This window comes from Dunckerocampus dactyliophorus, chromosome 3, assembly GCF_027744805.1.
Source record: "Dunckerocampus dactyliophorus isolate RoL2022-P2 chromosome 3, RoL_Ddac_1.1, whole genome shotgun sequence".
Taxonomy (NCBI): Eukaryota; Metazoa; Chordata; class Actinopteri; order Syngnathiformes; family Syngnathidae; genus Dunckerocampus; species Dunckerocampus dactyliophorus.
In genome coordinates, this window is record NC_072821.1 from 5,696,189 (window position 1) to 5,718,050 (window position 21,862).

The 21,862-nt window shown below is 40.8% G+C and overlaps 1 protein-coding gene across 2 annotated transcripts in view; it reads right to left on the reverse strand.

The window, feature by feature from the left end:
* insyn1 (inhibitory synaptic factor 1) overlaps positions 1-21,862 on the reverse strand; it is an 88,806-nt gene that overhangs the window by 5,683 nt on the left and 61,261 nt on the right. The window lies entirely within an intron of this gene.

Sequence of the window (21,862 nt, forward strand, 5' to 3'; positions counted from 1 at the left end):
TATTTTGAGCATATTAATATAGTAGAATTTTTTTCCACTACCTAATTTTTCAAAAATCACAACTTTATTTTGTTTTGCTTGTTTCTCATATTACGACTTAAAAAAAATGTTTCTTTAATATTTCAACTCTGTGCCACTAAAATGATGTTATTTTTTCTTATACTAGTTTATATATATATTATCCTTTTCCATTTCTGCTGTTATTTTTATGACCTTGTTCCTATTATGTTATAACTTTTTCCCTAACCTAATTTTCCAAAAATTACAACTTTATTTTGTTTTGTTTCTCATATTACGACTTAAAAAAAATCTAATCTTTGCTTTAATATTTCAAGTTTATGCGACTAAAATGATGTTATTTTTTCTCATAAATATTATGTTATAAAATGACGACTTTTTCTTTTTATCTTGATTTTATTCTTGTAAAATTACTGCTCATTTTTCCATTTTTTGCTTTTGTTGTTGTTGTGTTTGTTTATTTGCCGCGGGCCAATAAAAAACAGCCGCGGGACCCAAATGGCCCCCAGGCCACACTTTGGACACCCCTGCTTTAACCACACTGAAAAATACGCCATCTTTGAATAAACTTCTCGTCTCATTTGAGTATTCTTGCTGCCTGTAAATACAGAAAATACAGTAACCCTACCGTAACGACGCACAAACACAATTTTGCAGTTACGAAACACTGCATACGAACGTGGGCTCTGACTCCCTTTGATTGTGGATTATTGCCGGATCTTCTGTTATGACTCTGACGCTGCTATTTGCAGGATTTCCGTGTAAAAGAGGCTATACTTTACGTAGCTGACGCGGCTATCGCCATCTTGCCTGCACACCGTGCAGTGGAAACCCGATCCCGATCTGGAATTACCTGATCTGAACTGTGAAAGCATGCTCTGTGTGTTTTGTGTAGCACCTGCACGGACGGGTAGCTGTACAGTATGTAACATAAAAATCCATATTCACGGAGCATTGTACTGCTTGTTGATTTTACTACAACGGCTCTCCTTTGTTCACCTGCTAGCTTCTGAAGTAAAAGCATTTCATTTATTGCTACCTGAGAGTTAACCTCTGCCTTTGTCATCACTGGATGTTTGATGACTTTAGAGGTCTTAAAGCTGGATTTGGACTGGTCCGCCGCACGCACACAAGCCTTCTCCATACTTGACATTTCAGCGCCTTCAATCAGCGTGTGGCGCACTTGACAACAATCCATTGCCAAATGAAAACACTCTGCGTTGATGTAGTCGTAAATTATGCATTCGTTAATTAAAGCAAGTGTTTTTTATATTTTTTTTACTGCTACAAAGTTTGGTGAAACTTGTTCACTTTATAATTGGTGCAAAGTAGCTGAGAAATGTACAATTTTTGGACAAGATTGCCCTATTGGGGGCCTATAATAACAAGCACGTACATGCAACACAAAACTCGACATGTTCCAATGAGTTTTACTTTGAAATCAGCCTGAAGGCTTGTGTTATTCCCACTCACTTCCTGCCTGGCTCATTCTACTGCAGCCTTCAGTGATGATGAGCATCCACTGAGTAGATAAAGTAGGCAGCAAGGCGACATGGTTTGGATGTGACCAAATGGAGACACAACTACAAGCTGGTGAACAACGGCCGACCCCGACCTGATTAGTTTGCAGTTTTATCAGAAAAGGATACCATTATCACAGCGGTTTTATCAGAACCGTACAAAATATAGACAATACAAGCTTGCAAACAACAATGACCGTCCCATTGTTTTGATGTTGCCATTAAAGCATTTTAATCAGAACTGGACGATTCTGAAAAGCGACTAAAAGCTTGTAATTAACAATAGCGCCTTGGCAGCAGTTTTATCTGAATTGGAAAAAAGAGATAATGCAAGTCACTGCATGCTTGTAAACAACCATGGCGGTCCTTGAAGAGATTAGCAAGGATGGAGCAGTTTTATCAGGACTGGACAACATCAAGATGTGACAACAAGCTGGTAAACAATAGTGGACCTTGAAGAGATCAGTGTTGCTGCACTAGCAGCATTTTTGTCAGAACAGAATTCAATCTTGAGACTACAAACTTGATAACACTGATAGAGTACAACGTGATTAGTGGTAATGCTGCCATAGCAGCAGTTTTACCAGGATAGGACAAAATAAAGACAAAACTACAAGCTTACAAACAAAAATGTTGGTCCCAGAAGAGATGCCTAAACAGCAGAACTGGACAAAATGGAGAACCAAACAATAATGTCAGTTCTTGGTGAGATTTGCATTGATGGTGTGGTTTTATCAGAACTGTTGAATCACCGACACAACCAAGAGGGTCGCAGTTTCACAAACGTAAAAAGGCCCAGGGGCCAAGCTTGTGCCTTGCGCTCACTTGGCCCGAAGAAAAATAAGGTGCATGAATGAATGAATGTTTGTTTGAGGTACAAATAATTAAACAAATATTCTGTAAACTGGAGTAGGAAGAAGTATCCATCTCGTCCTGTGGCTTCTCCGTCTTTCAGCAAAACTGCTTGGTGATGATCTGTTCACTTCCTGTTATAACAGTGTTCCCTCGCTACATCGAGGTTCAACTTTCGCGGATTCGCTGTTTTGCTGATTTTTTTTTTAAAGTGCAGTTTTTTTATGAACGCGTATTGTGTTCTGCGTCCTTGTGGTGTATTACAGCGATCTATCGGTGCTCTGTTGTATGTGTCTGTTATTATATTTACTACTGCTACCAGTAGAGGGGGTTGTATACTCATGTGAGAGTTGAAGACGTGTGCGGCTCCACCGTGTCTCAGTATGTGTTTATGTGCCTGTAAGCATATTAGGAACCCACAGTAGACAATAGTCGGCTAAATGTAGAGCCACAACAGTCCTTATTGGCAAAGGGAAAACCCTCCAATTGTGTTCTGCGTCCTGATTGGCTGTAGACCATTGTCAATCAATCTCCTTTGTGCCGCTTCCTGTTGTGGTCAATAGTTGCTAGCAAACTTGCTAATGGTTTGAGCGGCTTGCTAACCGGCAATAAACAATATGAAAATAAACAAGAAGTAAAACAAGAAGCTAACCGGCTACATGAATATTTGGTTCAAGGAGTTGGACGAGGATGACGGCAGGAGCAATATGTTTTAACAAGGATACATAAACACGACAGCCGAACGGCGCCAGGACGAGGCACGGTCAGAGGAGTGAATACGCGTGAGTCACTTAATCAATTCTGATATCCAACCTAGTAGATTGATGATTTAAATTCAAACAAAGTTTTAACTTTGAGTGTGTTTAAACAAGAGAGAAATGTGAGAAAATGTTTCTGTTCATGTTCATGAGGCAGGACTACACGCTTGGCAACAGTCTGGACTACAAATAAATTATTGTTGATGTCGCCTTAGCAGCAGTTTTCTCAGTACCGGACCAAAGAGAGAAGCTATTGCAAACTAAACAACAATGGCAGTCCCCAAAGAGATTAGTATTGATGTTGCCATAGCAGTGGTTTTATCAGAACAAGACTAAGTCAGCACAGGACTACAAGTTTGTAAAGGAAAATGTCGGTCCCTGAAGAGATTAGCACTAATATTGTTCTAGCAGCAGGTTTATCTGAACTAGCCCAAATCGGGAATCAACTACAAGCTTGCAAACAATGGTGGACCTCCAAGGGATTATCGTGTATGCTTGCGTTAATGCATCGCTTTTTTCAGAACTGGACATAATCAAGACACAAGCGCAAGCTTGTACACAGCAGACGCCATCATTTTATAAGTTACGGCAGGCCCTAAAAATATTAGCGTGGATTTTGCCAGCAGTTTTATCACAACTAGATGATGTGTCATAGTGAAATGACACAGCTGTCCAATCAGCTCCCATCTTTGCTTTTCTCTGAAATCTCGAGCATTCTGAATTCCTACAGCCGTCCATCCCCCGTGGAATGAAGGGTGCCTCATGGTGAAAATGTCCCCTACCGCAATGTAGACTCGACTCGTCATTTGTTTTGTTTACTCCCAATGTTAAATCCTCGGTGTGCAGCTGGAGGCTGGATGAAGGGGTGTCTATTCCCCGTGGACTTTATGAAGCCATCACTCTATAAACTTTATGAAGCATTGATAGCATTTCCTGGTGACTGAAGAGACTTCATTTGCAACACAGTTAAGCAATATTGTAAAAGAATGGTAGTCAATAATCTTTTTATGACTTTCTTTTTTACTTTAATGACGACAATCCTCACCGTTCTGTATGTGGGATTTGTCATTAAAATCCAAGCAGTAAACATGCGAGAGTTCCGTGTTTTTATGCCGTGTAGGGGTGTAATGGTACGCCATAATCACGGTTCACTGCGTACCTCAGTTTTATCATTTAAAGAAACACTTTACCCATCATCCACAATTCTTATGTGAAGCATGAACACACGTCTATCCCTTTTCTGTGCGTTCTAAAGAGAGACAAAATGCTAGCATGAGGCAGCTAACAATGCCTGCAATGAGACCCACCTATTTCGACAATAAAGTCCTCTAAAAATAAAATTAAAAAAATAAAAAAAACGCCAACAATGTTTCATTGACATAACGTGACCTGCATATTAACCAAGATACAGCGACATTGTTATTGTAAGAAATACTTTTCTGGCATATTAGCACAACGCTTGGCTCACAACGCCTCTCGCTACTACCGAGAGGTAACGTAAGCTAATGGAGATGCTGCATGGCCTGTGAGTTTGAATTGCATTAAACAACTCAACGGGGAGCACAAGTCTCGTGCTGAGAGATACAGCCATGCCGTCAATCAGCATCCCAGTGAAAGCGGACATTGTAAGTGACTGTTGAATTATGGTTTTATTTTGTCAATGAAATTTTTAGCGCTAGTGCCACGTGCTAACGCTATGAGAATGGCTTAGTGTTTCACTATAGCTGGATCTGCCAAGCACCTAGCAACGTTATTCTATACTACACGCTCACAGCATGTGTCTAAAACGTTAAAACATTGTTAGAGGTTTTTGGAGGTGTTTTAATGAAGGGCTCTGAAGGCGGACTAGGTGGATCCCATTGCCTTCATTGTTAGCTGCCTCATGCTAGCAGTTTTTCTCTATTTAGAACACACAGAAAAGAGAAAGACATGCGTGCTCATGTCTCACATAAGGATTGTGGATGATGGGCAAAATTCCATAAAAGTTTTCCTTTAAAGTTCTGTGTAAGCAGCTTTAATGATTTTTTAAATGAAACATAAAAAACTACAGACTGCTAGAAGGTAATTATCCTACAAATAAAATTCTCAAATAAAAAAATAGACAAAAAATAATTTTTAATAGTTTTTTTAATTAATTTGTAACTATTATTTATTTTTAGAAATGTAAAGTTTCTTATTGCTTGAAGTGCAGCATTAGTATTAGCTCCCTCCTTCTCCTTCTTTCTCCTTGGCACCATCGCTAGCCATGACTCCCGCTAGCCAAAGGCTAGGCTACACTGTATTTCTTGATCATGAGGAAGCTACACTTCCTGTCCTTCACTCATTGTGGTCTATGTGGCAACTCGGTACAGTAATCCCTCGCTTATCGAGGTTAATTGGTCCCAGACCCGACTGTCTAAAAGTGAATTTCTGCAAAGTGGGATTCCTCCTTTATGAATAATAGTCAGAGCAGGCAACATTATTAGAGCCCTCCAGATATGAAATAACACCCCTATAGTGACCTTTACACTCCTATGACCCAATATAGTAGATATAATAACAGCAAATAAGCCACTCTTGCTTGTTTCTGTTGCTGTAAATGTATTCCAGTGCTAGAGGAGCTGAGTGGGGGGCGGACAGGAAGTGGCATTGGGGTTTCAGGGTTGAGTTTTAGCTTGGCATGGGTTACAGCCGCAACAGTAGCCGGTGTTAGGGATTATTGTGTCTGGAAACCTGCAATAAAAGCCTGTTGCTCCGGCGATCAAGTCTGGTGCTTGTGTTTTCTCACCGAACGTTACAGTAGCATTGCTGACACCATCATCACAACGTCTGGCTTGAAAATGCTTAATTTAGACAAAAAAATATGTAAGATTTGCTTAAATATACATGTTTTTGGACTACTAATAGGCTGTATTCAACCACAAAACAACACGATTTATTAATTCATGTATTTTTGAAAAAAAAGTGATTACTGCACTGTGGATTAGTGTACCCCTTTCCACCACATCGAAAAATCTGATCAGGAATCCCGTATATGTCCCGTTACACCCTGAAGCACATGTGGTCCATTTTTTTTCCTTCACCACCAGCAGCCAAGAGTCAACCGTGGTCACAGCACCTGATCAACACACTGTCGGGTCATTTCGCAGCTCTCGGAGGCGCTTTAATAGAGAGGCAGCCTCGACAGGCATCAGCCAAGGGTTTATTACTGTACCTCGACACCTGTCAGAGATGATTGGGCTGTGTAATTGAGGGTCAGAATCAAAGAGGCCACTCAGAGTCTCATCTCTGACACAGCAAAGGCTTCGCAGACGGCGGGCGACAGGACGCTCGGACGCAAGACACCGCGGTCAGTAATGTAAAAACGCTCCACAGAGCGTCTAGAGTGGCGTTTTGGGAAATGGATTCCATGCGGTCCATCATTACAAGCGTCCTTCTCTCTAATATTCAGCTCCACCTGGTATCATGATTTATTTATCACGAGTGGGAATCTACTCACACCCAAGCAGCCCTCTGTTCGTACCATTTGAAAATGTGCTGGAACACTATACAATCTTTTAGCCTTCCATTTGCGGCACTTTTTTTAGCTGCTAGGCCAGATTTGTTGTGGGCTGAGCCGTGCCAGTCATGTTGCAAAGCTGTGAAGCCATGCTGGGCAAAACACAGATTGACCACAGTGTGGGCCCAAGCACGGTGACGGCTATGTCAACATTAACAATACCCAGACTACACGTCTTATTCTAAAGGCAACTACAGTTGGCATTCTCTGGTCCAAATCGCTTTAATGAGATTAAAAAAAATAACATCTGTCATGTGACTCATCTGCTCTTTTTAAGGATGTACTGCAAAAAAAACAACACAAGTCTAAGATCCTCCATAGGACAGGAGTAACTTGATGTTTTGAAAGGACCTTCTTCTGCAAGTAAAGTACACGTAACAATCTACTGCAACAAAAAAACACTCTGCTCTTACTAAGTTTGTTTCACAGCAGTGCTCTGCTCCTTTTAGGGACTGACAGTACAGTTCTGCTAAAAAAAAAAAGCTAGCCACTTGTGTTTTTTTACTGCAAAAACGCTAGTCAAAGATCCTCTCTATATGACAGGAGCACTCTGCTCCTTTGAAGGACCTGCTGCACAAAAGCTAGGCAAAGATCCTCTACATGACAGGAGTGCTCTGCTCTTTTCAAGGGCCTACTACAAAAAAATGCTCGTAAAAGATCCTTTATATCAGCAGTTCCCAACAACTGTGTCGTGGGAAATGACCCAATGTTAGTGAATTGTTTCAAAAATGATTTATTTACTCCAAATAATGCATACTTGTTCATTAATCTATGCGGGCTAGCGCATAGATAGATGTCTAGTGACGTGCAGAACAATTAAATGCTCTTCCACTAAAAAAAAAAAAGTTTCAGACACACTGCTCTATGATAGGAGTGCTCTGCTCATTTTAAGGATCTGCTGCAAAAAGAAGAAAAAAAAACAACAAAAAACACTTGTAAATGACAGGAGTGGTCTGGTTTTTTTGTTGTTGCAAAAACACTAGTCAAAGATCCTCTATATGACAGGAGCGCTATGCTCCTCTTAAGCACTTACTGCACGAAAGCTAGTCAAAGATCCTCTATGTGACAGGAGTGCTCTGCTCTTTTTAAGGACCCATTGAATAAAACCCCCCAAAAATATGACACAAGTGTTCTTCTGTTTTTGACTGCAAAAATGCTAGTCAAAGATCCTCTACATGACAGGAAGACAGGAAGCCAAAGACTTTGCTCCTCCTTTCAGGGACTTATGGCACAAAAGCTAATCAAAGATCCTCTATATGACAGGAGTGCTGTGCTGTTTGTTAGGACCTACTGCAAGAGCCAAACAAGAGCCAACGATCCTCTGTGTGACAGTGCTCGGGTGTTTTTAGGAATCTGCCTCACGCTGTCACAGAGCTTGTCAGGCGGTTGATCAGCCTTCAGTAGTGACGCGATCGCGAAAGATAGCGGTGACGTTGGTGATGTAGGTGACGTAGACACAAATGCAGTTGACAATGGCAGCCGAAGCAACAAGCTAGTGGTTAGCGTTGCTGAGCCGTGTGGCGCGACACCGGAGCCTGACACCGGAAGCAGTTCAGAGTCTGGTGACTCAGAACCCGACACCGATTCTTCTGACGAGTGGCTGCCGTCTGGATCGGTCAGCAGCAGGGATTCATCCCCCCATCCAGCAGACCCCATCGTCACTCTGCTTGAATTTGCTTCTCTGCCGAAAAAACAAATTTTCTCTGTTTTTTGGTCAAAATCAGGTGTTCTACCACCAATATCTAAAGACCCAAAGAGGCTAGAAACAAACTTTTTTTCTGATCAAAGAAGAGAGTCTAAAGTTTCTGTAGGTAGTTGCAATGTTTATGTAGTCCTAAAACTCAATATTCTGTAGCTATTGAAAGTTCAGCAAAAATGCCCCAAAACTCTGACAGTACGGAGCTCTCTGCTCTGAACATGGCTGGCAGTCAATGGCTTAATCACGCTACTGTGACATTGTTATTGTTATTATTAACATTGTTACGCCAAAGAACTCCCTTACTGGCGCATTGACACTTAGCGACTAGCTTCACCACACACTCACAGAGCCGCGCTCACAAGTCCTCAGGCCACCACCAGAAGGTAACGCTACATACTGTGGCTGCCGCTACTACTGCTTTGTTTTTGTTTTTTTACATCTTTAGGACGCACAGAAAAGAGAAAGACGTGTGTTCATGTCTCACATAAGAATTGTGGATGATGGGCGAAATGTTTCCTTTAAGGTGCCGTCTGTCTAGATATCTACGGGAGAAGAGAGCACCATCAAGCGAAAGCTTACGTTGTGTTGTGTGGGGAAATCCACCAATTCCGACAAATCGATCTATTGGCCCAGGCAGAGGGGTGGTCTACAGAAGAAATGGACAACTGGACTTGCTTGATTTTTCACTTCTTGCTTCACTTCTCATCCAGGTCCATGTGTAAATGCTCTGCTTCAACTCCCCAAATATAAAATGGACTGAAAACTTTTACACACGCTTTTCTTTTCAAACAATTTTTGAATTTGTGTCTACATGTGCCCTGCGATTGGCTGGTGACCCGTCCAGGGTGCACCCCGCCTCTCGCCCGAAGTCAGCTGGGATAGGCTCCAGCATACCCCCATCATCCTCGTGAGGAAAAGCGGCATAGAAAATGGATGGATGGATAAAAACGCATTGTTGCAGAGCTGATCATGAAACTTGTTTTGTGCTGGCTAACAGTGCTATTTTGCACTACCTCAAATTCAAACTGCACTTTGATGTCTTTTCATTAAAGGGACTGTTTGCCACTGGATCAAAATGACACCGCCAGTGCTTAGCCGAGGCTGCTGTGCATGTGTGTGTCAACTAGGGCACTAGCTTACATGCTCGGAGCAGGAAGAGGGCGGGATATAATGCTTGCAACACCTTCAAAAGTTAGCGCCCTCTGGACAGCCACGTACAACAAATAAACAAATGTAATCTATTGTATAAATACTATATTTGAGAAGTTTACGCTCAAACATTTCCGCAATTTTGGTCGGTACTTGTCATTGAAGGGCGATGGTTTGTCGCGCAGCCAAACCAGTTGAGAACCACTGGACTATATGCTCGTTAAGCCAACGATCTATTGTCATTACTTTCTGTAGTTGCCAATATTATTTACGGCCAAACCAGATTGTCTTATGTTGGATGTGACAGTTGTATTTGTGTTTATTGTTATTTATTGCGTTTGTTATTGGGCAGCTCAAACTATAACCAGTCAGGTAATAAAAAACTAAAACAACGTTCAACATGCAGATGATCCTCAATATGTCCCAAGTTAGGGCTTAGTTTTGAATATATCAGTATTTATCGGCCAACTACACGGACTCTACTAGCAGTACATATGTAAATAAATCAGGTGTGAGTTTCCAGAATAAATGAGACGTAACGCCCTCATTGGATTGGTTTGAAATATAGTATATGAGTGAACTTCCAGCGGATGGCTTCATTACGAGTGGCCCTGCGCCATCTGTTCTCCTCCACCACTCATTTTCAGAGTCGGGCCGAGAGGATTCTTCTGCAGCCGCTCGCTTGTTAATTATAAAGCATCCGGCGTCTAGCGTCAGCTTTTGTTTTGTTCCTGGGGAATGTGTTCACCGGGGCCATTCAAACACTTCATAAGTGTTATTATTTCTTCCTGTTGGTGTCACATAATGCAGTCGTGCACCTGCACAAAACAGCCTCACGCACACTTGTAACGAAACTGTTTGCAAATATTGTTGCAATCCTGCAGTCGTTTCCTCTCATTTTAATTCTCCTCAACACGTGCAAAGAGAGAGAGAGAGAGACACTCGCATTGCACTGTTGTGATTTATCTCGTCACCCCCTCCAAGCTCATTTATCATCGCTGACTTGTTGCCACAAACACGTAGTCCACTCTCTTCAACACCTTTCCTTCCAACTGCATTTTGGGAGCGTTTTGACCGACCGTGAGGAATAAGCTGATGTCCTGGGACTCGTATTGCTCTGTCTTGTTGCAAAAAGAGAGACACATTCAAGCAGAAACTACAAAATGTCCTCAGTGTTTGTTCCGGGAAAAGACAACCACAAGTTGAAGCAACAGCCAAAGGATTTGTGTAGATTACAAACTGTTTAACTGAACCTTTAATTAATTCTAGGGCACAGACTGACTATAGTTTAATTCCCACCTCAAAAGACAGTCTATAGTAGGGATCACCGGAATATTGGAACCGGGATGCACAGAATAAATACCCAAATAGAAGACGACACTGAATAAAAGATGACACTTCTTTTTCAGCACCTGTTTTTGGGGAAAATAATTATAAAGACAAAAGACCCTTTTTTTTCCTTTAACAACTGGTAGATTGCAATACAATTACAGTATAATATAAATAATACTCTTAATATATTAATTAGTTAAATATTTATTAGAATTCATTAACTAGTAAATGTAATATAAAATTCTACTCACATTTCTTATATGCATTAGAGTTGTTTGATGACTGCTTCATGGATTACCATCATCATAACTCCTCTGTTTGCGAACTTGCTAACAAGCTTTGAGGCACTTTTTTGCCACCAACCCGTCTCTGTGCCGCGGCCGCATCGCTCCAGGTAGCTGGTGTGTGTGACCTCTGACTCGCTTGGTTTGCATGTATGAATCTGGAGACCCTGCCATTGGCTGGCAGCCGGTCCAGGGTGCATCCCGCCTCTCGCCCGAAGACAGCTGGGATAGGCTCCAGCATACTCGTCCAAAGTTGTAGGTGACAAAGCACAGTAGTTAATTAGGAGTATCAACATTTCTGTTTTGTCCTTGTTACATTACACACGTTTGCTTATTTTTTTCTATTGTTGCTGGTGTTGTTTTTTTAATTTAATTTATACAATGTGTCGTATGCAAATATGCAATATTTTTTCAAAGGAAAAATAGTGTTTTATAGTCCATTTTGTATATTCTGCTATATGGTCAACCATGTTCATGTCACACATTACACTTGGTATGAGTGTGAGCCAAAATCTACAGGGTTCTTGCTTTGATATTGCTCACTAATCTTAAAAATTGCAAGTGGTAGTAGATAGAGTAGTAGATAATGAAGTACAAAGGAGCTGGCAAAATTCCTAAACGCCCCAAAAGTGGTACGATTTTGGAGTTCATCCAACATTTTCTGGAAAATATGACTCATAATCAAACAAACCATCAACAAATTATCTTAAAACTTCAGCTCAGTGAGCACTAAAGCCATCATTCTCAACTGGTGGGTTTCTATGGGCAACTTTGTCAAGCTTGAGCAGGAGTGGAAGTATATCGAGTGGGGGCGAAATGGGCCATCGGACCGACACACAGCTGTAGATATCTGCTGGAGAATAGCACCCCATAAGGACCACTGAAGCTCGCGTTGGGTTGCGTGGGGGAATTCCGCCCACAATGAAGACTGCTCACTTTTGAAAAGGTGCGCCCTCTAGGCAGCCGCTTAAGCTTTGCAAACAGTCCACTGAAAAATGTGGGTTGCTGTTCGTCATTGAGGGGTGGTGGTGGGTCCCGCAGCCAAACCAGTTGAGAACCACTGCACTGAAGGATGAGTATGTTTTACTATTTTTTGGGTGCTCTGTGTCATACAATTTGGAGTTCAACCAAAACTTCTGTAGAAATACATCTCAAAAGAACAAAGGGTTCAAACAATAATCATGTGCGTTGGCTACAAGTGTGTGTGGCTTTTTCTTTTTTAAATGTTTTTTTATATGAAGTGATGGTGAAGCGGGAATGTTTGGTGATAACCACATACAGTCAAACCTGTCTTAGCGGCCACCTTTATAGAACAGCCACCTGCCTATAGCGGCCACTGAAAAATCCCCCGCAGCAAATTTACATGTTATAGACCCTGTGTATAGCAGTCACCTGTCTAATGCGGCCAGCGGCCACCCATTTTGTCTCCCTTGGTCAATATCTGACCGCATATAGCGGCCAAATTACTGACTCAAGTAGAAGCTTCATGCACAAAAAAGTTTTGTTTTTCAATCAATGAAGCCGTCGTGTGTAGACTTTAATTACTGAGTCCTAGCTCAGTCACAATCATTCACAAGATCCACACAAACTGTCAGTTGTTCCACATAAAAAAGCCGTCTTCTTTTGAGCTTGCTATTTCCTGGTCAAACATGTAACTTTAAGAGCATTTGCACCAAACCCTTACCGTAAAGTAGGCTGGGAACAGGACGTGCTCCCATACTGCCTGCACACTAAAACCATGCTAGCATATGTTTTTAAAAAGCCAGCGGGAGCAAAACTGAGTTCGGTTGTACTTAATTGAAGTATTTTAGTAATGTACTCACGTTATTTTTCATCAATCCTCATCCACAAATCCATCAAAGTCCTCATCTTCTGTATTCAACACAAAACAAAGCCGTCTTCTTTTCTGTTCGCTACTAGTCCGTTAACTTGTCAGTGTTATTCAGCTCAGAAGCAAAGAAGGAAACTTCTCCTGTTGCTTCTGCCAACTTTATTTCTTGAACGCGGCCACCAGACAGCAGTTCAGAACACACACACATCTCTCAGCATCGTCTCTCCTTCCTGCTTGCCCACAAGGCAAAGGTTAAACAAGCCCCACTACATACCTGTCCAGTCAATGCCTGTAAGAAATGACACCATTTATTTCCTGGTGTGAGACAATGTGCACAATGTGTGTCAATACTGTAGTGCCGCTTGTTGTGGGGAAGGAGAGACTCACGTCGCCGATGCACTTTAATGGCTTTATTAACAGTGGAGAACACTGCAGGACTTTACATCCACGCCAACATAAACCCACTTCCCAACTCTCTCCAAACTCACAGCTAGCACTGAGCCTAGCTCTCCTGCTCGGGACGCCCACCGTCACTTCCCGTCACTTCCTGATGAACTAAAGCTGTAATGACACTCTGCCGTATAAAAAGTAAAATATTAAAAACAAGCGTAAGACATTACTAGCACAGCTTTGTTCTGTGGGTCGTGGATAATAACAAGCCTAGTAGATTCAACATTCAAGAGTTTTATTGTCATATGCATAGTAAAACGGACAGTTATACTAAGCAATGAAATTCTTATTCTGTTCATTCTCCCAAGAAAAGAAAGAAAACACAAGAAAAAGAATAAGAACATCAGTAGTGCTTTACAACTTTTATCCGCAGTCCCACAGTGCCCTCTACTAGTCAACATTATTATCCCCCCCCCCTTTTTCTTTTCCTCTACTGGTCAACATTCAAACTGGACGGCAATCTGTCTATGGCGGCCACTTTTGCAGACTCCCTCTAGTGGCCGCTATGGACAAGTTTGACTGTATAACCAGAAAGGAAACTTATAGGAAAATATGGTCCGCTTGCTTAATTCCAGCAATACCTATAACATGCCACAAGGTGTCAGTATCGCTCTACAAACACCTCCCTGGTCCTGCTCTCATTAAACTGCCAGTCATCTTCAAAGGGTAGATTTATTTAGTTGTAGCATACATTGGTTTTAAAGGTATATGACAGTTAAAAAGTTGCTTAGAACGTTTTATGATGGCAACAGTTTGAGCCTGGGATGGATTAATTCACGTTCCATGAAATTAGAATCAACTTGGAAGTCAACCAGCATCACAAAACTGTCTTCCCCTTTACACGTCAGCTACGCTGACTCTCTCAGAGAGATAACCTTTCAAATAAATAGGTTCTTGTTTTCATTGTAAACAATAGTCCATGAAAGTTCGAGAGAGATCATTTGAAAATGCTAGAGCCCAAAAAAACAAACCAAAAAAAAAAAGTATTGATTTGACCTTTTATCGCAGCTATCTCATCCAATTCAAAACAAATAGTAGGTGTCTTGCCAGCTATAATCAGCGAAACTCTGAAAAAGAAGTGTCGAGGATCGTCGCTGAAACGAAACTGATGACGTCCAGTCCCTGTGAAGGTGCCAGACGTCAGCTATTAAGTCTTGGCTCTGAATTAGGTCAGGTCATCTTGATTGGTGCTATGCAGATGAAGGGGGGAGGGGGATGAGGTGTTCTTTTGAAGTGTTGACTGTGAGCGTTTGCTGTAATTATCCCGTCATGCAAGGCTTTATAAGCCCTAAACTTCATTAGGCGCACGTCTGATGCCGTTTTCATGTCGGGCCTCAAGGTGTTAAACAGAGCTGTGGTGCCTGTGAGGACAAAGTCACTAATCAGAAGCATCATTAGGAATTTCACCACTTAATGGGCCTCATTTATCCCTTTGGGGGCTTTAGGAAAAAGGTGGGCTTCTTGAGTCATTAAAGCGACCGTATTGGCGGCACGGCAAGTTTAGAAGGTTAACACCGCTTTGCGGAGAGGTTACGCGTTACAATCGGGTTTTATTTATTTGGAACATGTTTAACCAGTTTCATAATTCAACATGTCCGAAACGGAGTAGGAAGAAGCAGAGCTTATTTAATCCTACCCCCTCCACATGTCTCAGCAATCACCGTGTTTCAATGTTACCATTTGTTAATCGCGATGGTTTCATTTATTTGAACATGCATACAAGTTACATTGGAATACATCACACACTGCAATTCACAGTTCCACATGTCCAGAAGGAGTAGGAAGAAGCAAAGCTTATTTAATCCTACCCCCCAACCATTTTACATCAATTGCAAAACATTTGTTCACTTCCTGTATTCCAGATACAGTCTCTTCTAGTTGAATACATCGAAAATTGATGAGATAATGTAATAATGTGATAAACAGTAGAAAAAATAGTAGTCAGGTTTCAAATTTAGTCACATTTCATGTCACCATAGCTACAGTCCTTGATTTTTAATATGCAATAGACTTAACAAAACATAGTTTTATAATAGGTGAGTAACCACAATGACCTCATAAAAAAGAAGAGTAAGTAACACGTGTGGTGGTGATAGTGAACAGGGAGAGAAAAGAAAGTACAGCAGATGTATAGCTTATGCAGTGATGAGACAAAAGAAAGAAGAAAAAGACAAATGTGTGAAAAATGGAAAAATATAAATGCATAAATAAGTAAATTAATTATTTAAATTCAAAATAAATAATAATTAACTTAAAATAAATAACGTAAATGTAAATACTAGATTGAAAGATAAATGAATAAACATACAGTAAGTACAGGATCACGAGCAGGAAGAGAATGCAACTTGCACTTCCATCATTTATTGTGGGTTTCCTTCAATGCGTTAAGGCCTTCCGCCAGAAATGACCAGGAAATAGAAAAAAGAAAAAAAAAAGATGATAATGTCACGCTACGGGCTCCTCAGTCAGGCTGAAATAGCCCTGAGATTAGACCCGAGTGTTGTAAGGTCACATGCCAGGTGGGAAAAGGTGCGCCCGCCAGTCCACACTGACTTTTCTTTATTGGGCGAGCGCAGCCTCCTTTAACAACAGGATGTTTTCCAATAAAGCCAGCAAGGTCTAAAGTGATTGCGGTTTGTCACGGCATAAAATGTGCGGGTGATTATGTGGGTAAACGTAGCAGACCTGGACTGGGAAAAGAAAAGAAAATTGCCAAATCCAATCTCTCATCCTTGTGCTTAACACTGGGGGGAAAAAGACCTTACTTACTAAGACCTAACCTTAAGCTTGACGATTTCCTTTGGAACCTGTGTTCATCCTTTAGATGCTCACAGACTTGAAGTCTGGTGGGATTTGATGATGTCTTGCGTGACAATGGTTTAAACTCATGTTTTGGTGCACTATATGTACTGTATGAAGAAAAGTTAACCACTGTATCATACAACTACTTCAAACTAAAACAAAGTAAAACAATCCCCAGCACCTGACTGGCACATAATGGAGATACAGTCACCTTGTGGCCTTTTATGGGTACTGTTGGATTTAATAAAACCTTGTGATATTTAAAATTAATTAAATGTATAAATGCTTGATACTTTAGATCTAAGGCAGCCATAAAAGCCTCATATTTTAAAATGTATTTCCGTGAGAGCCATATCATATTTTTGAACTCTGAATACAACTAAAGAATACAATAAGTCTCAGAATGTACAGTAATATTTTTAATAATGTTCTTCTTTGTCAAAAGGGTTTGCTCTGCAAAATTAGCTAGGTGATTTCATTAAAGGAGGTAGGTTTACTTCTTCACCTGCCAAAGACCCAGTAGGCTACCGTATTATCCAATAATAATCAAGTTTTGGGGTCTAACCCGGAAAATATAGGAAGGCATTGGCTCTGGCCACCGGCATCGTGGTAGAAAATGGGTGGATGGATTAAAATGTATGAGAATGTTTTACATTTTTAACGTTATTTTTAACACAGTGATTTCTATCATGTCTTACTTTAAAATGTCAGCGGAAAAAAGATTAAATTGTATTGTGTTAAGAAATGTCTGAGAGCCAGATGCAGTCATCAAAAGAGCCGCATCTGGCTCTCGAGCCGTAGGTTCCCTACCCCTGCTTTAGATGCTCACTGAGCTGAACCCTCATGAGGCTTGCTTACATCTTGTATGATGGTGGTTTGAACTCCAAGTTAGACTCTAAAGTACAAAGAGAAGTTAACCACTTTATAATACAACTAAATACAAGTCAAGTCGCAATAGTTTGACCAAATGCAGTCGTCCTTCACCCCTTCACGGTTCGAATTTCAAGGTTTTTCAAAAATATACCAATTTATCAAACTATTTTATAGTTGAATACGGCCTATTACTAGTTAAAACATATGCATATTTAAGCAAACGTTATGTATTTGTCCCCCTAAATAAGGCATTTTCGATAATAAAAATGACAAAATGAATGTAAGGCATTCAGAAGATGCATTCAAAGATGTTGACGTAGTTGACGTTCTACACTACTCACTAGGCGTCAGTAATGTTAGTGTCATGCTCCGTAAGACACACAAAAGCCAGACTTGATCGCCGGAACAATAGGCTTTTATTGCAGGTTTGAATTCTATCACAATAGGCACAATAATACCTAATACAAATCTCTCATAAAAACACACTCTCCTGATGCTGCTGTGACCCACGGCAAGCTGAAACTCAATTCTGAACCCCCCAACATCCCTTCCCATCTCTAGAGGGCTTTACTAATGTTAAAAACCGTATTTAGAAGGTCATAAACAGGTTAATATGGTCTAACTATTTGAATTATAAATAAGCAATCATACTATTACGGTCGGGTCTGGCACCAATTAACCGCGATAAATGAGGGATTACTGGCCATTTGTGGCACACAGCTTTTTTTAAAAATTGGTTTGCAGCAAAATCTAAAAATTAAAGCCTACATGAAAACACGAAGGAGGATTACCTTTTGTGTGCGCACATGTACGTGAATACCAGACAGCCATGAGTGACAGTGTCCATTTTTTCAGGCCAAACAACAATTTACACCAATTTTTATGCAGTTTAACTCGTAATTGTCGAAAAATACAGACACTTTTATGCACGACCTGTTATTTTAAACCACTATTGGTAGGATAGGCTAGCCAGTGGCGGTGTTCTTCCGGTGTCATAAGCAGCTTTAACTGAATGCTACAAGATAGCACACTAATACTAATAACTATTTGCTTTGTCATTGATAACACATAGACACAACGTAGCCAAAGCAAAAAACACGACAAGTCAGTGTTATGAGAAGCAAACAATTGGTATTTTTGCTGCTCCTAACGTAAAAATCCATGTCAAGTTTGAGGGCGTGGTAGCAACAGTCTGCCAGATTGAGTTTATGATGCAGTTTTAAGTTATCAACATGCTTTATTCTGTTCCGGGAAAAGCCCAACAGTATGTGAGACATTAGTGCAGGTTGGTTAGCTGACTCGACACAGACTAGATAACGTCTGTGTTTCCAGGTCGTCACTAAAGGTCGAGCGATTTAGCAGTGTAGTAAAGCTGCTTTCATTACATGGAGGTCTGCTGAGGGTGACTGATTGTTTGCCATGCAGCCAAAGAGACACAGATAAAACCGCTAGCATTAATTCTTTCTTTTGTGTCTCTACATGTGTGTGTGTGTGTGTGTGTGTGCGCGCTGACCCACAACATGAATTTGTTTATTTCTTTTTTTGGAGGGGTTGGTAAGTGCCGTAAAATCCTGATATTACACTCAAGGGTGTGCTTTGCTCTCATTAATGTCACTGCTGTGATGCATGACTGTCGTGAAATAAGGAGTGAGCAAGGAAGGACGCCCTTGAGTGTAATCTTGCTTAAGGAATTGTAGTACCAAAATAAAAGGAATAATTATGATGTCAGTCTATAATGCACCTAAATATTCATCTTTTGATTTGTTCTTTTTTTTCCAGAGGGAAGGATTATGTGCAGATAGCAGGAAGCAGGAGGCCCCGGCAGAAGGTGAGATTGACGGGGACTTTTTACGAGTAAGGGTGAAACTGCAAACACTCAGCAAAAAATTTCCATTAGCAGCCCCCCCAGCCAAAAGCCAAAAAGACAGTTCTATTTATAGACATTATCCAAGGCTAGGGTTACCATGGAGAAGTCACTAATCCAGATTCAAGCTACGACTTCTATTACTGCGCTGTGGACATGATACTTCCAAGACTTCCCAAAGGAAAATGACTGGATCAGGTATTAATGTGGCTGTTACGCTTATATGACACAAGAATTATAAAGTGGGGTTACAACATGTGGAGCAAAGAAGAAGCTCAGACAATGTTGATAACAAAGGAGGTAAACTAATAATATACTAGACAAAAGGACTGACAAAATCAAACATGAAAACAATTTAAATTATGCTGTCAGTGAAATAACAACTGCGAGATTGTGTTAGATGTTATTATTACACCTTTAGATTCAGTCTATTAGCTCAGTGCATTTTCAGTCTAATAGTTTCTAATAGAAGGCCTTGACACACACAGTCACATAGCACAATCAGAGCTGAGCAACACATAGATATGACTCATGGAAAAATACTGGGACAAAAGGAATACACACAACAGGTGCATTGTTCTCGCTCTCTCACACACACAAGCTTAACTTTCACTTTCGCTTTCATGAGGGGCATGGCAACTGCTATATAGACTCTGTGTACTGTCATTTTGGTAGATCTTCCTCATTGATGATAGAGTCCAGCGCTGTAATCAAATACATTGCTCTTATTTTTTAATGCAATTTTATAACCTTGATCTTACTTTTTAGCAATGGTCCCAGTAACCGGGAAGAAAAGCTAAGGAAAAGAAATAGCTTTGACAATTTCAACAAAAAGGATATTATATTTCTTAGATGTTCCCCCCCATGTCTATGTGTCTTTTTACCAAACAGCGCCCAACTGTGCGTATAGCATGGCTAGTTAAACAGTAGCATGCCAGAAAAAACATTCGGCACCGTCCTCATCCTCCTCCTGGGCACTGAGATCACTAAAGTCGACTATCCTTTAATAGATTAACAGCTACAATATAATCCAATCACAAGTTAAAGTTTTTGGGGAAAGTTTTCCCCATTTTCCAAAGTATTGGCTCTCCCCCAGATGAATTTGTGGTGCAAACATCTGTCGCGTCAGCTCGGATAGAAAGCAGCAAAGCGTAAAAGTGTTTTAAAATTCCAGGAGGCTGATGAAAACAAGTTTAGCAAAGTAGTTTGTGCTGTGGAGCCGCTGTGATTATTGCTCCCTCTCTCGCAGTAACTCATACTTGATGATGCTAATTAGCCGATATTGTCGGCTACGTGTGATGACTGAGCAGTAGTTAAAGTTAATAAATAATCATCGCACCTGCTTCAATGGCGTTCGGTTGGGGTTTTGTTGTGGGGGTTTTCTTGTGTTACCTGGCAACATTCAGCTACAATTTCACACAAATCTACCCCAAAATGGACTTTCTTTTAATTGTTTTTTGCTTTGGGGCTTGTTTTCATTAGGATCGCTGCTGGGCCGTGACTTTGGGATAAGAAGTCCAGGCTGAGAGAGCAGCGACTGGCCCTTCTATTAATACAGGCCAAGCAATCAATATGCCACTGGCATTTCTAGGTTTCCTCCAGGCTGCAGTGCTTATCTTAATGGGAGTGTGCTCCAATTTTCTTTTCTTGTGTGGAGCCATATATCATTGCTTACAAAAAATATATATAACCTGATTTTAAATGAATTGGAGATATTGCAAGTGAGAAAAAAAGATAAACATTTTTACTTTAACCCTTGCTGCTACTTAAAGGCAGCAGACGTAGACCGCATGTATTGCTGCATTATCTTGTCTTTTCTTTGTGATCTGCTCTCAGTAGTGGCTGTCATATGATGTTTTCACCACCGCTACTCCTCATGAATCACAGCATCAGTAAGGGATGATGGGCTGCATATTAAAGGAGGGCGATTTGGGCCGAGACGCAGATTCATGTGGACAGATTTCTTGAAAGGATACATGAGGTGCATCAGTGGGCTCAAAAGACAAAGGCAATGATGCGTACGCCTGGCAATGTTGATTCCAGGATGCCATTTTCGCATAAATGTCTTCAAGAGAGATTTAAAGGAGGTACTCCATATCCTGATGGGGCCGCATGTTGGCCTCCCAGTCAGGGGATTGAGGGTTTGAGTCTGTTTGGGCATCTCATCTATGTTCTCCAGGTACTCCGTGCCTGTAAATACTAAGGCACATACAGCAAGTACAATTCCACAAAAAATAAAAGCTGATTTCCTCCAATCGGAACCACTAAGTAGCCTAATAACTAATGACCAAATGGACGGACAAACAATTACAACACTGTTCGATCATGTAAAGACTTTAACAGCAGTTGGGACGCCATGACTGACTTGTCTGACACAGAGTCCTGTTAGATTTTATTATTACGCCTTTAGATTCAGTCTAATAGCTCAGCACGTTTCCAGTCTAATAGCTTCTCATAGAAGGCCTTCTTCACATACATTCACACAGCACAACAAGAGTTGCACAACACTCACAGATAAACCCTGGAAAAGTACTGAGAGAAGAAGATAGTAAACAGACACACTATCAGCATAGTTCCAACCAGTTCGAGGCAGTCTCTCTCGTACAAACCTAACGTTTACTTTCCAGGCACGCAAGTTAAAGTTTCACTTTCTAGAGGGCCATGGCAACTGCTTTATAGACTGTATACTTTCATTCTGGGCTTTTGCTTGATCTTCCTCCTTGATGATGAGTCCAGCACTGTAACCAATTATATTGTTCTTATTTTTTTTTATAGAATCAAATTGAAAGATTTTCAATTTGAAAATATTTGAAATTGTGTGATCATTGACTACTTCTCCGACAGCAATATGGTCCCAAAAACCGTGAAAAAACACTCATTGCCAATGTTTAC